The 18,449-nt window shown below is 35.1% G+C and overlaps 2 protein-coding genes across 5 annotated transcripts in view; both read right to left on the bottom strand.

Annotated features, from left to right (window-relative positions):
* LOC144960167 (uncharacterized) overlaps positions 1–10,194 on the bottom strand; it is a 289,349-nt gene extending 279,155 nt beyond the window's left edge. The window contains exon 1 of the mRNA XM_078893183.1: positions 10,183–10,194. The gene's annotated coding sequence lies outside the window, so the exon portion shown is untranslated. The remainder of the gene's footprint in view (positions 1–10,182) is intronic.
* LOC144960165 (uncharacterized) overlaps positions 1–12,864 on the bottom strand; it is a 52,135-nt gene extending 39,271 nt beyond the window's left edge. Inside the window, exons 1-2 of one of the 4 annotated variants that reach the window (XM_078893177.1) lie at positions 11,307–11,524; positions 5,396–5,699 (exon numbers count right to left, since the gene is read on the bottom strand). The gene's annotated coding sequence lies outside the window, so the exon portion shown is untranslated. Of the gene's footprint in view, positions 1–5,395; positions 5,700–11,102; positions 11,241–11,306; positions 11,525–12,818 lie in introns of those variants that run through there. The other 3 variants (XM_078893181.1, XM_078893176.1, XM_078893179.1) reach the window with 3 other exon arrangements.
* Positions 12,865–18,449: the final 5,585 nt, after the last annotated feature.

Below are 18,449 nucleotides of genomic sequence, written 5' to 3'. Positions count from 1 at the left end.
TGCAAGTGACATGTTGCGTTATGAATATGTACCCTATTAATTGTTTTGAATAAACGATGGGGGCGATGGGGGCTCGAATCCGCGACCTTACTGGAACGACAACTCCACCTGGCCGGGGAGATCGTGACTCTACCGTATGAGCTATCCAAGAGCCCCAAAAAAGTCTCTTCAAACCATAGTCTTATTAGAGCTTTCTCTCCCGACTTCTTGAGGTCACGGGTTCAACACACACAAATGCCACGGTTAGTTGGCCAGCATTTAAGCTTAATGGCAAATTATATTCTCAACACAAACATGTTATAACAGAAACAATTGAGACATTGAGTATGCTCCTGTATTTGGGGTGAATTTATATTTCAGATAAGTGAGTGGAGCAGGCACTTATGTTGATAATAACAAGAAATGAAGTAAGTAGGAAAGTGCCAGAGTAATATAAAAACTTCGCGGCGGCGATGGGGCTCGAACCCGCGACCTGCGGCGCAACTTCGGTGACAAAATTGACAGGTCTAAAATATGAAGCTATGTTTCATTTGCCCATTTATTTATAGATTGGGGTTATAAGGACATGCTTCCAATCAGTAGGCGCTGTTCCTTTGGCCGTGGATTCTTGGAAAATCGTACACAGGAACGGGTCTATTTCATCAGCACATTTTTAAAGTACGTATTCTGGTTGGTATGAGGTCTGGCCATGCTGCCTTGGATAGGTTTAGTTGTTGCAGCTGCTTTCGTAAACCGTATGTGTTTATGTTGATTCTTGGCATTGATTATAATATGTTGCTTTTACCTATGTTTAGCATTGAGGGGTCTTCTGAAGTAAACACACGTTCGTATTGTTTGTGCAATAAAATATATTGAATTTTCCTTCTGCGTCTGTCATATCTGAACCGTCAGAGGTTTGAAGGAATTGTATACTGAAAGCATCTTTACGCCTTGTACGGATGTATTATATATATATATATGTATCTGTATCACATCTGTGCTTCTATTTTCCATTGCGGTGTTGATGGTCGGTCTATGTCACATACCCATTTGGTTCTATATAGCACTGCAGTATTTTCATTTTGGTGGGCATAGCCATATCTCGGTCCATAAATGCTGCCTTTGCAAGAGCTATCCAGTTTTCCATGCCCTCTGTACAGTTTCCGAATTCTGTAATTATTGCTATCAAGTATCTAATGTTATTGACCTGTTTTAATTTCCACCATTTATTCTTATATTGCATTCTAGAGGGGTTTTCTTCCTTGCTATTCCCATCGTTTTTTGTTTTGTTTTCATGGAAATCGAGTCCCATCTTTTTACTCCCCTTTATCACCACGTCCAGCAGTTCTTGTGGTTTCTCCTTACTATCTGCTAAAGCTGTGTCGCCCGTATATTGCAAATTGTTCACCTCTCGGCCATTCACCATAATCCCTGACAGTTCTTCCAATTTTCTCATTATTCCTTCTGTATGTATTGAAATAGACCTGGCGAGAGGACACAACCTTTGAGTATTGGACTCTATCAAACGCTTTAGAATAACCTATTCCATATATATATATATATATATATATATATATATATATATATATATATATATATATATGGGGGGGGGGGGTGTATGTGTATGCGTGTGTGTATCTTTTTGTTTTTCCAGTCCTCTCACTACAATTGTCTGAGTGTATAAATGGCATTTGTCGTGGTCTTTCTTTACTTTATTTAGCATCTGCTATTTCTGTATTGATTTTCATTTTGGTTTCGCCTTAGAAGTATTTTTGTAATCTGGCTGTCAAACCGGTCGTACGATGCAATGCACATTCTGTAGCTCCATTTTGTAAAACTTGAGCATTCATGTAGCGCAATATCAACGAAACCTGCTCAAAACGCTTTACAAGGGATCAGAAGCCACCAGCAACCCTTAACATGTAGAAACTTAGGGCATTTTAGGCGGTGTTACAATTGTTCCCTGACAGAGACAACGTTGTTAACAGCCATGTTACATTTTCCACCCCGAGCACGGTGAGAGGAGGTAAATAAAGATCATTTACCAAGTACTCAACCATGCGCCGCTCAGAGCGCGACCCGAACCACGAGACCAGTGCATTCTACAGCTACCGTGAGTCAACCTCTCCCTGTATATTAGAAGCGACAAATTAGTGAGTATGCACAAGACGAATATCTGAAAAAAAAACCGTGTATAAGACAGTGCCAGACAAAGCAAATTTATATAACCTAGTGCATTTTACCTTATCTTCACAAAGTTACAATCTAGATTCCCCGACCCCGACCCCCTACCCCAACCCCACAGGTTGCCAAAATGGGAACGGACTTTCTATTTTACAGTGTTAGTTATCTGATAGGCGTACTTTTTTAAAACATAATAATATACTGAACCACAAAAGTCTTGCATAAAACTTCAAATTGATGGCTATAACTTTTGGACGCTCAATGTATTTGGATCAAGTAAAAAGATTCATAAAGGTCAGTCTCTGATCTGTAGATTGCTATACATATCTTGAAGATTGTAAATAAAATTTCGGGTTGAATGTCCAATTAACCCTCTCCTTACCAACTATATGAAAATCGTCACATTCGTTACGATACAACCAACAATTTCCTTATTCAAAATTCTTTTGTAAATCATAAAATTTAATGAAAATGAACAGTGAGTGTGTTGTAGTGCATGCTTTGCTAAAGACATTATTTATCGCAAGAATGTTACTGCTTTTGTGTTTGAGTGATAAAAAATATATTTTTGTGTTAGATGGGTGTGAGTTTTTGGGGGGAAATGGCTGGTAAGGAGAGAGTTAAATTACTGATACAAAAATCAAAACTTCAAACTTTAACAGCAATGGTTTGGCCACAGTTTATTTTCCTTGAACAAAAAAAAAAAAAAAATAGAAAATGACAGAGCTGTGCGACACACCCAAGCGAATGACGTATACACGACCTCCGTGCTGCTTTGATCAATACTCATCAACAGTCGTAACGTCACTTCCTTCTTAATGACGCATGGTAACTTAGTAACACTGGCTCTAAACTATCGGAACAATGGCGGACGCCGTATGAAATATTTCTTTGGCGAGCATAAAGGGTATCCAGAGGGGAAAAAAAACACATAAATTTGATCATGTTTTGACTTTTACACATTCTGATCACAAGGGATATGAAAAGTTCTAGCCAGCATTAAAAATAAAAAGTAATGATTTTCTTTGTTTAGAACCAAGATGGCCGCCGTTGCCGGGCGCGTGACATCAGACTATTGAATCGTATTCCTGGAATGATTTGCCTGAGGAGCGCATAGCCAAAGTTATCAAGTCGATGAATTCACAATGCCAAGCTGTGGTGGAAGTAGCAGGGTGGCTTGTGACCACTGTCGGTATTCGGCTAACTCTCTCCTTACCAGCCATTTTCAGTAGCAATTTTCCCCAAAACTTCATACCCACCTAACACAAAAATATATATTTTATCACTCAAACACAATAGCAGTAAGTTCTTGAGATAAATAATTTCTTGAGCAAAACATGCACTACAACACACTGTTCATTTTCTTTAAATCTTATGATGTACAGATAATTTTGAATAAGAAAAATGTTGGTTGTATCGTAACGAATGTGACGATTTTCCTTTAGTTGGTAAGGAGGGGGCTAAACAAGAACATCTAGTGATCGTTATTGTGCAAATTGGTCAAATACAATTCCTAAACATATAAACAAAGTTAGCCTGATATATATTAACTTTCGTTTGATTTAGTTCATTATTCTTAATTGTCCCCTGAGTTCATGCTTTCTTTTCAGCCAAAGGTATGTTTTTATCACTTGAAAATTCTAAGGCGCACAAATGTTGAATTTGTAGTCTCGGTTTTTCACCAATTAAATGGAACGTTAGATTCTGAGGTGTAACGTGGGTTCAATTTCTTAATATAAATATTCACAAGAAACACACTATTTTGAATTTATCTTCAGCTTTTGAATTATGATTTTATTTTAATTCATTCAAAAGTTATAACATTTAAATTTATGTGCAAGACATAATTTGTGCCTCAGTATAATACTGTATATTCTTACATTAATCATCAATCATCAGTTACTTATTCACACATATCAACCCTTTCCTTACCATCTATAGGAAGATCGTCACATTTGGGGAATCTTTGAGCTTGTCAAAAATTCAAACTGCATTTTGCTCAGAAATGATGCCTCTATTAAGATATGTAATAATATGAGATTCAATTTTTTTTCAACATTCGACGGGTTTTTTCCAGATCAACTCACAAAAGGGCAGAAAATCGTGACGTCACCCCTTCTATTTTTCCGGTTCCAAAATCCTTGGAAGTGTGTATGTAACCAGTCCTTCGGAGGACTAATAATGAATTGGTTACGTATTGAATCATAAGGTGGCATAACTAAGTGGCAGGGTGTATAGGTATAGGGAAATGATTAGCATTACGGGACGTAAAAGGGCGAAGATGGATGACTTTTCTTGATCATAATAATAATAATAATAATAATAATAATAATAATAATAATAATAATAATAATAATAATAATTAATAACAATAATAATAATAATAATAATAATAATAATAATAATAATAATAATAATAATAATAAATATAACAACAACAATAATAATAATAATAATAATAATAATAATAATAATAATAATAATAATAATAATAATAATAATAATAATAAAATAATAATAATAATAATAAAATAATATATAATAATAATAATAATAATAATAATAATAATAATAATAATAATAATAATGATAATGATAATAATAATAATAATAATAATAATGATAATGATAATAATAATAATAATAATACTTTATTGCATCCCAAAAAGGATTTTTTTGTACAGACGTGTTACAACTTACACAATAAGATAAAAAGATAATGGAAATAGGATGTATATAAAACAAGGAGCAGTTCCACAACCCGAGCCGCGCTTTATATGAATAATTTCAACACTGTAAAATAGTTAAAACTGTCGCTATTAATTGAAAATTGAAAAGATTGCAAAACAAATAAATTAATAAATTAATATTTACATATATATATATGCTTATTTTTATAAGCAGCATATATCCATTTAAACTAAAAAATAAGATGCCATCACTCTGAAACCAGAAAAATCGATTACACAAGGTATGCGTCCAATCCTCCAGAAGAGTGGTTTTACTCTTCCAATGAGATTTGAACCAGTTTTTTAATTAATTTTTTTTACATCAAATTTTTGTTCCCTATTATTGTTTTCAAACAACACAGAGCCTAATCATCTGATTCTTAATTTAACTTTTAAAATTTTATCACAATTAATTGATAATAGATTTACATCGTATGAATATGAAAATACCATTGTTATCATTGATATGAAATGAATATACTATGAAATCATAAGCTACTTACGTAAATACAAAGATCCGTTTAGTGTTGAACTGAGTATAATATTATTAGAAACCAACCATCTATGAAATAATAATAATTATTATTATTATTGTCGCAGTCGGATGCAGAAAGGTGTTGTCCTTATGGCCAGGTATCTTTCACTGTCGTCACTAACAAATATTATAGCTAGTCCGTCATGCATTTCGCATTGTGACACCGTTTATTTACGGCTATAATCAATACTTGAATGTTGACACGCTGATTGTAAAGGTTTCGAAATATTATAAGCCAAAGTTCTGACAAGTGTCATGTAACACATTCTTTACTGTACAATGAAAAAAAGATTATTAAAAAACAAAACAAAAAACAAAAACAAAAAAACTTTATGTTCTTATTTAATCAATGTTCCAGTCTGGCTTGAAAACTTGTACTGTTAGTTTGGGTCGATGTGCACTTATTCAGGTCTGATTACCGAACGCAATTATGGGCTTGATTTAGCATCGTTATAATGGACATATTTTGCGTTGGTTTGGGAATATTTTCATTCCAGTAATTGGGTTATCAGCTTTTAGGGCTGCAAATAAGTAAACGTCGGTTTTAGAGTACATTGATAGATTGCTTAAAATTACCTTTAACTTGTCAAAAAGTTTTATACATGATAAATATTTGCCAAGAAAGGATTTTGGGACTATTTTTTTAAAACACGAATAAGGAATAAGGCTAAAGTCAGATTAAAGTCAGTGGTGATATTGTAGTCTTTCCGAGCAATAAAGCCCATAAAGCTGGAATTTATCCGGGCAATTGTTTGCTACTCTTTGGATAGGACGCTAGTCTATCGCAAAGTACTTTCTGACTGATATAACAGATCCAGCTACCCTATCACTGCAGGGTGGACAGGTGGTGGAAAAAAAAACAAAAAAAAACCTCTCTATTTCATCCGGGATCGATCTCAGTCCTTTTTGCGTGTGAAGCGAGTGCTCTAAAAAAAAAGAGCTTTTATATGGCGCAATATCCACTAAGCGTGCTCAAAGCGCTTTACAAGGGGTCTGGGGCCAACACTGCCGTTGTTTTTAAAAACACAGTATATGCAATGTTAAACAAATAGCACACACTTTGTTCTTAAATAAAACGGCAGAACAGCAACATTTAACATGTAGGACGGGACTATCAATAGGAACCCCAATCTGGTAGTAGTAGTAGTAGTTTCGTATGGCTACAACTCCACGTTGTTTCGCTTCACCCAATCCACGAAAGCACTGTCCGCCTCATGAACCATTTGGTAGCCGCCTGGGGGTGTTGTTGCGGGGCACTTCAAAATGATGTGGTCCATGTCTTGGCAAGGGTCATTGCATGCTTGGCATTTTGGAGATGATGCATAACCCCATCGATGCAAGTCTGAGGCTGCTCTACCATGATCTCTAGATCTTATTCTGTTGCATGTTGACCATTCTTTTCTGGTAAGAGTATGGAAACCAGGCAGTGGTATGTTCGTTGGTTCTTCAATAATTTCACTAGCCTTTGGTGGTTTTTGTTTCCATTCCTCTCGCTAGGCCTCCTCTAGGTCGAAATTGTCATTTCTGGTATTGTAATAGGGTTTCCTTGATTTGAGGCGAGCTGTTTTAGGGGCCGACTCTATTATTTCTTTGAGTGGAGTCAGAATTGAGGTATTATCCAGACGTTTGAACTGTTTTTGACATGCTGATTCTCGACGTAGGTGAGGTGGGGCGATTGCGCTCATAACAGGGAGCCATGGGGTTGATGTTTATTTGAGGGTGCCTGAGACGGTTCTCATTGTGTCGTTTAGTCGAGTGTCTATTTTGTGTGTGTGAGAGAGGATCTGGACCATACTGGAGCACAAAACTCTGCGACACTGTACGAGAGAGCAAGTGATGATGTCCTTAGAACTGATGGAGTTGCACCCCAAGATGTTCCAGCAATTTTTCTTACGATTCCGTTTCGTTTACGTAGTTTATTGGCTGTATTTTCTAGATGTTGTTTGTATGAGAGTGTTCGATCTAAAGTCACTCCAAGGTACTTAGGATTTGGGTCGTATGGGAGGATAGAATTTTTAACGTTTATGGCGAGTTTTTGGTTTGCCTTGTGATTATCGAGATGGAAAAGCGTGCTCACTGTCTTTGTAGTATTCATTTTTAGATACCATTTTTCAAAGAAAGATTGGAGTTGGATGGTATCGTGTGCCAAAGTTGATTCGATATTTTTTATATTTGTAGATTGATGAGCCAATGCAAAGTTATCTGCGTAACCTAATTTCAGGGAGTCAGTCTTTGGCATATCATGTATGTACATGTTGAACAGCGTAGGGGCGAGTACAGATCCTTGAGGTACGCCGTTTTTTATTGTAATAATAATAATAATAATAATAATAATAATAATAATAATAATAATAATAATAATAATAATAATAAATGGCATTTATATAGCGCTTTACCCCGTTGTCACAGGCTCTAAGCGCTTTACAGTGATATAAAACAAAACATATTCCAGTGAGACAAGTTTGATGGAAACGTGATACGAATTCAATTTAACAACAACAAAGTATGAAAATAATATTGCAACATTATGACGTAAAAAGATAAAACTTTAAGCGAGATTTGAACGTTGTCAACGAATCCGAGCATCTCACGTGTGATGGGAAAGAGTTCCAAAAAATGGGGGGCCGAAAATTGAAAAGATTGTTCACCTATTTTACGCAATGGCTTAGGTTTGACAAGGATTGATTGGTCATTGCTTGACCTCAAGTTTCCATTGGGGACATATATGTTTAGAAGGTCTTTAATATAGGAGGGACTGTTGGTGCTCAGGGATTTGTAGACAACAGTACAAATCTTATAGGCAACTCTTTTTTCCACAGGAAGCCAATGTAACTCACAGAGAAGAAGAGTTGCTGACGGGTATTTTTTATTATTGCGTACAATGAGCCTGACTGAGTTATTTTGAGCAACCTGAAGTTTGCTAATTTTGTCTTTAGCTAAATTCGCCCAAGGGGAGTTACAATAGTCCAATTTAGATAAAACAAGGGAATTAATTAAAATTTCTGCTATATGCTTCGGTATTAAATTACGAATTTTGCTTATTTTTTCATTTCTATGAACATAGATTATATGGTGTTATTCACGTGGCTTGTCATGGAAAGATCTTTATCAATGATGACGCCAAGGTTTTTTGCTTTATTTGAAAATTCTATTGTGCTATTTCCGAGAGTAATAGGTGATTTATTTGCCTGTTTAAGGATACTCGGCCTTCCACACATTAAAATCTCAGTTTTATGAAAATTTAATTTTAACTTATTGTGGTACATCCAAGATTTAATCTCATTAAAACAGCTCGTAATTCGTTGTATTAAGAACTGTAAATTACTAAGGGGTGCTGAATCATATATTTGCGTATCATCTGCATAAAAATGATAACTCAGATTGAATCTGCACATCACACTAGAAAGGGGCTGCATATATACAGCAAAAAGGACAGGGCCAAGAACAGAGCCTTGTGGCACTCCAAAGTTTAGTAAAACTTGTTCTGACTGAACACCATTCACCACGACAGTCTGCCATTGATCCTGTAAATATGATGTAAACCATTTTAGGGCAATTCCTTTTATGCCGAACGTCTTCTTAACAAAATGGCATGGTCAATGGTGTCAAAGGCAACTGAAAGATCTAAAAGGCATAATACATTGATATTGTTAGCATCAGCATTACATAACAAGTCATTAAATATTTTAAGAAGCGCCGTTTCAGTACTGTGTTGATGTTTGTAGGCTGACTAAAAGGGTTGTTCCAAACTGTTGTTCTTAAGATGAGATGTTAATTGTGTAAGAACTACCTGCTCCAAAAGTTTTGATAAAAAGGTAAATTTGATACAGGACGTTAATTGTTTAATATTTTGTGGTCCAATGATGGTTTCTTCAGAAGTGGTTTGACGAGGTCACTTTTAAAGCACGATGGAACTTCACCAGTCAGTATGGATGTATTTATGATTGATGTAATGGATGGTAGTAATGTATCGATGGAGCTGGCCAAAAGCTGTGCTGGTAGGGGATCAAGGTCGCAGGATTTAATGGGGGCCTTTTTATCAACTCGTTTATGAAACTAAGTGAAACTGGTTGGAACTTGTCTAAAGGGGTACCACATAATGTATTTATATCTATAAATGGTTCATGCCGATCTAGTTCTGAACGAATGTTATGGATTTTGTCTTTTAAAAAGTTGACAAATGTGTTTGGCAAGTCTCTGATTGGTTGTAGATGGTAATGAAGTGCATCTTTCACGTCCAAGTAGATCATTGCAGATGTTAAATAACTGTTTGCAAGATTTAGAAGTTTCGAATTTTGAAAGAAAATACGTCGTCTTTGCCTTTTTTATTGTTGTCTTCAAGGCACGAAATGTGTTCTTGAATAATTCACGATGAATCGTAAGGCCTGATGTTTTCAGCAGTCTTTCTGCTCTCCGACACTTCGTTTTAGCTTCTTTAACGTCCGACGTATACCACGGAGCATACTTGCGGTTGATGACGGTCCTTGTTTGGAATGGCGCATGTTTGTCAAGCGTTTCGATGAGACAACTATTCCACTGGTCTGGAGAAATCATTGAATTTTGATTAAGTTTTGTTTCTAAATCGCCTCTGAAATTGTCCAAATTAATGCCTTTAATGTTTCTGGTTGATGTGGTGGTGGTTTCTTGGCATGGTTTTGAAACGTCAAGATTGAAAGAAATGAGGGAGTGGTCCGAAAAGGGGAGATAATCGACGATGGCATTGGTTTTTTGTGACTCTGAATTTTCTACAATTACCCAATCTAAAATGTGACCAGCAGAGTGGGTTGGCGCTGTTACGATCTGGCACATGTTGTTCTCCGATAATGACTCGTGCAATTTAGCGGTGTCTGTGACGTTGTCGAAGTGAAAATTAAAGTCGCCGAGTACAATTGAATGGCCAGGACGCGTGTGTTGCCAAGTTAGCATCTCATTGATTTCTTTCCTAACTTCGGGTAATTTTATTTTGTTTTTCTTGTTTGGTTGCGGTCCGTAGATGCAGTTGAAGTTGTATCTTGTATTCTGGAGGGATAATCTAAGATCAATGGCCTCCATTGTTTTGCAGCGCATTTCGAGGATTTCCACATGTTTAGATAATTTTGTTTTATAAAATACGCCAATGCCACCCCCTCGCTGATCTTTCCTTGGATACGATCTAAATTGGTACCCAGGGGGTGTCATTGCCTTTTCAACTGGTTCGTCTCCAGACTGTGAGAACCATGTCTCTACTATAAATAGTATGTCGAAGTTCTTCTCCGTTAATAAATCGTTTAATTCTTCGGTTTTGTTACGGCAGGATTGTGCATTTAGAAGACCAATATCAATGTTATTGTTGTCGTTTGTGAAACTGTTTGTGATCGGCACAGTTACAATTGTTGGTGGTGGACGGGGGTTTGTATGGGGGCGGGGTGGACGACGAGATGTTGTGTTGTTTCCGTTTGCCTCCCCGAGGCCTGTTCTTATTAATATTATTGTAAAAAAAGTGGATCACTTGATTTAAAAATCACAGCTGGAATGTGACGTTCTTTACGTTTACCGACTCGAGGCCTGTTGTAAAAATCAGATGTTGAATAAAAGTGTTCACAATTATTAAAATAATGGTGGTGGTAAACCACGGCTAAAAATAAGGTGAACAAGGCGGCCATTAAGTGACTGTGTAAAAATCTTTTAAAACTTACAGTTTCCATGATAAAATACATTATTATACAACAATCCTTTCTAAAGAATTGATAAAAACTATACAATAAGAAACAGTATGATTTAACAAGTGCAACGAAGTAAGAATGTCCAGGTATCAATATGTAGAAATCACAAAACAATTAAAATACACCAGAGCACACAACGACACGGCGTGTTTACACATATAATTGTTCTTTTCTTACTGGTCCTATTTCCTAAACAAACATGGTAGGTTCTTGTTCCTGACATTTTGTTCAATAGTTTGAGGGTTGCTCTGCAGGTGATATTAAAGGAAGCAAATTATTATTTTCTGACAAAAATGAAATAATATTGTCACTGTAAGCACGGTTGTTGACATTGAGCATAGACCACACACCCTAATACAAGTCTATTGCACTGAGCAAACAAAAAGAAATAATCTGAGGATGGGTGCGGTTTAGCGTGTATCTATTATTGTAAAATCATTGAATAAATTTAAGTAGAGGAGGAGGATTAGTAGATAGAAATATAGATAGATAAATAGATTGATCCATGAATAAATTTAATCATTGCAGCTTTCTAATGGAAATCCAATTAATTAGAAGGATTAGGGGTTTTGTTGGGTATTGAGACGTTCTATTCTTTGTAATTCAATAAAGTACTTACATTGCGCAAGCCCACTCAACAATAACAAAAGAAGAAGGAGAATAATAATAATAATAATAATAATAATAATAATAATAATAATAATAATAATAATAATAATATTAATAATAATAATGATAGTAATAATAATAATAACAATAATAATAATAATAATAATAATAATAATAATAATAATAATAATAATAATAATAATAATAATAATAATAATAAGAAGAAGAAGAAGAAGAAGAAGAAGAAGAAGAAGAAGAAGAAGAAGAAGAAGAAGAAGAAGAAGAAGAAGAGAAGATTGATTTATTATATATATATATATATATATATATATATATATATATATATATATATCTACCTACCTATCTACTTATCTAGATAAGTAGGTAGGTAGGTAGGTAGATAAGTAGATAGATAGATAGAAAGATAGATAGACAGACAGATAGATAAAAAGATAGATAGATATATAGATAGATAGAAATGTAGATAGAAAGATAGCTATATTATATTACATATTTGACGGAGTGTTCAACATTTTGACAAAAAACAATGGACTACTATGTATGTATGTATGTATGTATGTATGTATGTATGTATGTATGTATGTATGTATGTATGTATGTATGTATGTATGTATGTATGTATGTATGTATGTATGTATGTATGCATGTATGTATGTATGTATGTATGTATGTATGTATGTATGTATGTATGTATGTATGTATGTATGTATGTATGTATGTATGTATGTATGTATGTATGTATGTATGTATGTATGTATGTACGTATGTATATATGTATGCATGTGTGCATGTATGTATGTATGTATGTATGTATGTATGTATGTATGTATGTATGTATGTATGTATGTATGTATGTATGTATGTATGTATGTATGTATGTATGTATGTATGTATGTATGTATGTATGTATGTATGTATGTATGTATGTATGTATATACGTATATCTGTATGTATGTGTGTATGTATGTATGTTTGTTTGTATGTACGTATGTGATATGTTCATCTGGATGACGTATCCAGGTAGCATATTCAAAAGAAATTTCTACATATCACTTTTACCACATATCTTGTGAATGTTATTCCTTTGTTCACGCGTAGCTGTATCAACACAATAATCAAACATAACATACAATAATTTATAACCCGGTCCAATATCTTTTTTTTTTAAATGACGGAATACACTTCAGCGATAACAGACGATGATAATATCAAAACGACTGTACTATGGAAAAACGCGTATTTTATATTTAGGCCAGAAAATTCGTCCTTCAAATATCGATTGATTAAATGACTCTCATCTTGTCAAAAACTCTCAACCTTGAGAGACTTTGCAAAATTGAGATTTTTGAAAAGAAAATTGATCTTTTATATAGCGTAATATCCAATAAATGTGTTCAAAGCGCTTTACAAGGGTCCTTAATCAACAGCAACACGTATGCGTAATATGTAGAACGAAACATGAAGCCTGTTAGGCGATATTACCATTTTTTTCTGACAGAGACAACGCTGTCAACGGTCAGGTACTCATTTTACACCTTAGTTTGGTGAGAGAACATGAGTAAAGAGTCTTTTCCAAGGACTCAACTATGCGCCGAGCGAGGCTCGAACCCAGGACCTTCCGATCCGAAAGCGAGTTTCATATCCCAAGACCACATAACCGCCAAATTCCAGGTTTGATAGTCTTTGACAAGACGAGGGTCGTTTAAATTGATCGATTTTTGAAGGACGAGTTTTCTGGCCAAAATTTTAAATATGTGTTCTATTTTTGGTTTTCTTTTTAAGAGTAAGATTAAAAAAACTAAACAACCTAGGACAGAGATGAATGGAAGAGAGTTATGTCAAAAGACGAAGGGAATGGGCAGACTTTTGTCATCGCAGAGTGCGGTAGGGTTGCCAATTTGGCAGATTTTCTGCCAAATGTCATTTTTTTGGCAGAATTTGAAGTCGTCTCACAGAAAAAAAAAACGGTTTGGCAGTTTGGCAGATATTTGGCAGATTTTATTTTCCACGTTTTCCATGGCAATTTTTATGTATTAGTGATTTTTTTTAAACTTGGGAAATGAAAAAAAATTTATGACATCGGCCTTTCGAATTTTTTGTTTAACAAAACTGAAGAGTTTTCAAAGGGGGTACTATAAATAGAACGGTTTGGCAGATTTTGGTGGTATTTGGCAGATTTTTTTTATTCCACTTGGCAGAATGCCTGAAAATAATCTGGCAACCCTGGTGCGGACAACCAACGTCAACGAGGACGACGTTGGATAGTAAAGAAAACGTGATAACTTAGGCCTAAGTTCGTTGAATAGTTATTTCATTGTAACATATTTGTTATCTATATTAATAAAAGAAATTGCAAGGCTGTCTGTCTGTGTTTGTGTGTGTGTGTGTGTGTGTGTGTGTGTGTGTGTGTGTGTGTGTGTGTCCACTACAGCGTAGATGGTGCCGCCTCTGCAGATGTTGCTAAATTTAACCGGAAAATGTGTGTTGAAATGACGTCACCCCGCTTCATTAGATGTGCACATATTATGTCAAACAGTGTGTAGAAATTGTGTTTTAGTCGGTTTATGATTAGATTCGGGACTAAAATGCAAGACATATGACATAGATCGAACATAAACGGTATCTGGAATAAAAGGATACAACTTATTATCAACAGGGTATAAAACAAAGAATAGCAATAATTTAGCAAGGACTATCCCGCACAAATCTTTGGGCCTCTTTTTCGCTCACGAAGTGCCCGAATTCGCGTCAAAATATGGGACGAAGCCGTTTCGTATATGCTATTTTAAAAAATTAATTACGACGCTGTTTATCGATGAATACGACTGGAAGTTGGCACACAGTTAGAAAAAAGGTCATTTTAGATCATGTCAAGCGACAAAACTCGTGCGATTACTAAAAGACTGTTGAAATTAGATTTTTACTCTTTGGAGTAAAATATTTCTAAAACTACCGGGCGTGGAGGTTTTGTCGCTGACAAGGTAATACATGAACATTTCTTCTTTTTGGTTGTAAAATTTCTTATGAATATGACGAGTACTTTTCCCGTATTTTACAAAACACCATCCTAATTTGCTCTTCTTTAAATACACTTATTACGCAAGATACAACCAAAGGTCGAAAAAAAATGCCGAAAAAGCGTCCCATATTTTCGCGTTTTTTTCCTCTTTGCGGGTCATCCAAATAAATGACACCTTTGAAACTGCATAACTTGTTTATTTATGAATGGATTTTCAAAATTCAAAAACAGTTTTACTCAGTGGAGATGGGGCTTTGATTTTAAACAAAAATTTTCCTCAAAAAGAGAAAAAAACATTTTTCATAGTCATTGTGCAGCAATAGCAAAAAACGTTTCCATAAAATGCGACCAGTTGTGTCAAACAACAACCTAAAGTTGAAGACCAGAATGAAAGTAGTAGAAACATAATATGTTATAAGTACCCGGTTGTGACACGTGGACGCTAGATAAAGAATGTACGAGGCGGTTAGAGGCATTTGAGATGTGGGTGTTGAGGCTATCATGGACAGACAGGTATACGAACGAGGAAGTGTTGGAGAAGGTGAGAAAGGGAAGAATATTGATCGATAACATCAGAAAGAGGCAGTTACGGTTTCTGGGACATGTGTGGAGAAGAGACGGAATAGAAAAGTTTGTAACATCTGGGTTGATCGGAGGAAAGAGAGCTAAAGGAAGACAAAGAATGGCTTATGTAAATAACCGAAGAATGGCCAAATGTGATTTTAAAAGCAAGACAGATTTAATGCGCACCGCAGAGGATCGTGATTCGTGGAGACAGTTGACAGGGAACGTACTCAAGAGCACAAGCCACGATGGATGATGATGGATGGACATGGATCGTGATTCGTGGAGACAGATGACCGGCAACGTGCTCAAGAGCACACGCCACGATGGATGATGATGGATGGACATGGATCGTGATTCGTGGAGACAGATGACCGGCAACGTGCTCAAGAGCACACGCCACGATGGATGATGATGGATGGACATGGATCGTGATTCGTGGAGACAGATGACCGGCAACGTGCTCAAGAGCACACGCCACGATGGATGATGATGGATGGACATGGATCGTGATTCGTGGAGACAGATGACCGGCAACGTGCTCAAGAGCACACGCCACGATGGATGATGATGGATGGACATGGATCGTGATTCGTGGAGACAGATGACCGGCAACGTGCTCAAGAGCACAAGCCACGATGGATGATGATGGATGGACATGGATCGTGATTCGTGGAGACAGATGACCGGCAACGTGCTCAAGAGCACAAGCCACGATGGATGATGATGGATGGACATGGATCGTGATTCGTGGAGACAGATGACCGGCAACGTGCTCAAGAGCACAAGCCACGATGGATGATGATTTTATCAACAAATCAGAAGCTTCTAAATCTCAAAAACTCAGACTTTTCCTGGAGGGTATCGAAATTAGGGCCAACCCTAACATTTTACAAAATGGCGGTTGTTGAAGCGGATTTCGTGAACCGTAAATTTACACATGAAAAAAAAAACAACAAAATTTTCCATTCGTTTTTTAATCGGGAAGTAGGTGAAACCGAAAGAAAATTTATCAGTGTTTTAATGTGAAAACATAAATTTGGGTGAAAAACAGGATTTTTATTATTATTATTATTATTATTATTATTATTATTATTATTATTATTATTATTATTATTATTATTATTATTATTGTCGTTGTTGTTGTTATTATTATTATTATTATTATTATTATTATTATTATTATTATTATTATTATTATTTATTATTATTATTATTATTATTATCATCATTATTATTATTATTATTATTATCATTATTATTATTACTATTATTATTATTATTATTATTATTATTATTATTATTATTATTATTATTGTCGTTATTATTATTATTATTATTATTATTATTATTATTATTATTATTATTATTATTATTATTATTATTATTATTATTATTAATTATCAATATTATTATTATTATTATTATTATTATTATTATTATTATTATTATTATTATTATTATTATTATTATTATTGTTATTGTTATTATTATTATTATTATTATTATTATTATTATTATTATTATTATTATTATTATTATTATTATTATTAAACTGGAATGACCCAAAACTGACATTGTGGCATGTCCAAATTAGGAAGGATTGGTTTAGATTTAGATTATACTTCATTGATGCGTTGGATTCCTCAATTCATTCCACAACCACACCCACTCGAGCGTCATTCCAGTGATGCCAAAGCAATCCGTCATTGTGCCCAATAAGTAGTGTGTGGTCTACAGTTTCGGAGGCTGCACTTAATAAACATGAGAGGTATAACTAATGTAATATTGCCACTGTGCTCTAGACTCTTAATGGGTGTCTACATCATTCTGTCTGGACGCTTCGGTACTGACCAATATGCGGAATGAAATATTGTTGCAATGATTTTCACAACTAGCTTCTCAATACACTTTCAAATTAAATTTTAATTGGATGTTTGGTTGTTTTTTTTTTTTTGTTTTTTATATATATAAATCAAAATCAGGTTTAAGCAAAGGTGTAATCAGGGCAAACTTCCGGCCGCTCTCGTGTGTAGCTCAAGATTGGAGTTATGCCCTGCCCTACCTTCTCAGGGTATGCCTTTAAAATCCACTTTGGTAATAATATGGTCTAGTATACAATGTTTGTTTTGATGCTTTTTAAATTAATTCACTTATTTCTCCCATAGTGCGCAGGGAGTCACCTGCTGTGTTTTATATCCCCCTAAAATATCTGATTTCCAACTCGTCTCGGAATGAAATTACTCGGTTTTGTCCTGGACCTGGCCGGAGACCTTAGCTGGGAGAGGAAAGTCAATTGTTTAAGTATCGTTTTGGGAGATGATATTCCTTTCCTTTGTAAACCTGTTGCGTACTGTTTTAATTATAATTATATAATGATTTGTAAGCATTTGAGTGTATTCCTCTGACTCAGAGTCTGAGTGGGATCATGTGCTTGGGTATGATACTTTTTGGTAATCTCTCAATAAACTGAAAGTGTGCTCTTGGACTCTACCTCTGTTCTTTATTTGAAGCATTCCTTTCTGGGTGGGGCCTTTTGATATCCCAGGATGGCAGGAGGCCATTTGCTGTGACTTCTATCCTCCTGGATCTGTTTTCTGAGTTGTTTTCTGTCTTTGTCTTGGAATGGGATTACTTGGTTTTGTCCTACTCGAAGGGGAACAGCCAATCCTTTTGAACATATCTTGTAAACATTAGAGTGTATTACTCTTAGTGATATCCTGTGTTGGGTGTCTTAATAATACTTTGATGTTACGCACTTCGAATCTACAGTTGTTCCCTATTTGAACCATTTCCCCTTCGTCTTACTTTCTCTTGGGCGCTTTAATTGCAATTCTGTAATTTTTAATTTTTTTTTTTTACCATCCCATTATCATCCTTTTTAATGCGGCTATATGTGACCCTACGCCTCGAAGCGGTATTAAGTCGGGATTTGGAAAACGAAGAAAACGGTTTTAAAGTGGAAATGGTCAAAATGATCAAATTTGAGTTTTTGGTTGTTTCAGAAACTACAATCATTTTTCTACATGAAAACATAATAATTCAACATAAACATTGACGATAAGTTAAATAAATTTCTAGTTAAAAAATACAACTATCAGTGAAAC

Source organism: Berghia stephanieae, chromosome 14 (genome assembly GCF_034508935.2).
Source record: "Berghia stephanieae isolate SIO BIC M18660-M18661 chromosome 14, UCSD_Bste_1.3, whole genome shotgun sequence".
NCBI lineage: Eukaryota > Metazoa > Mollusca > Gastropoda > Nudibranchia > Aeolidiidae > Berghia > Berghia stephanieae.
Note: the sequence above shows the minus strand (reverse complement) of the source record. Positions and strands in the feature narration are given on the sequence as shown.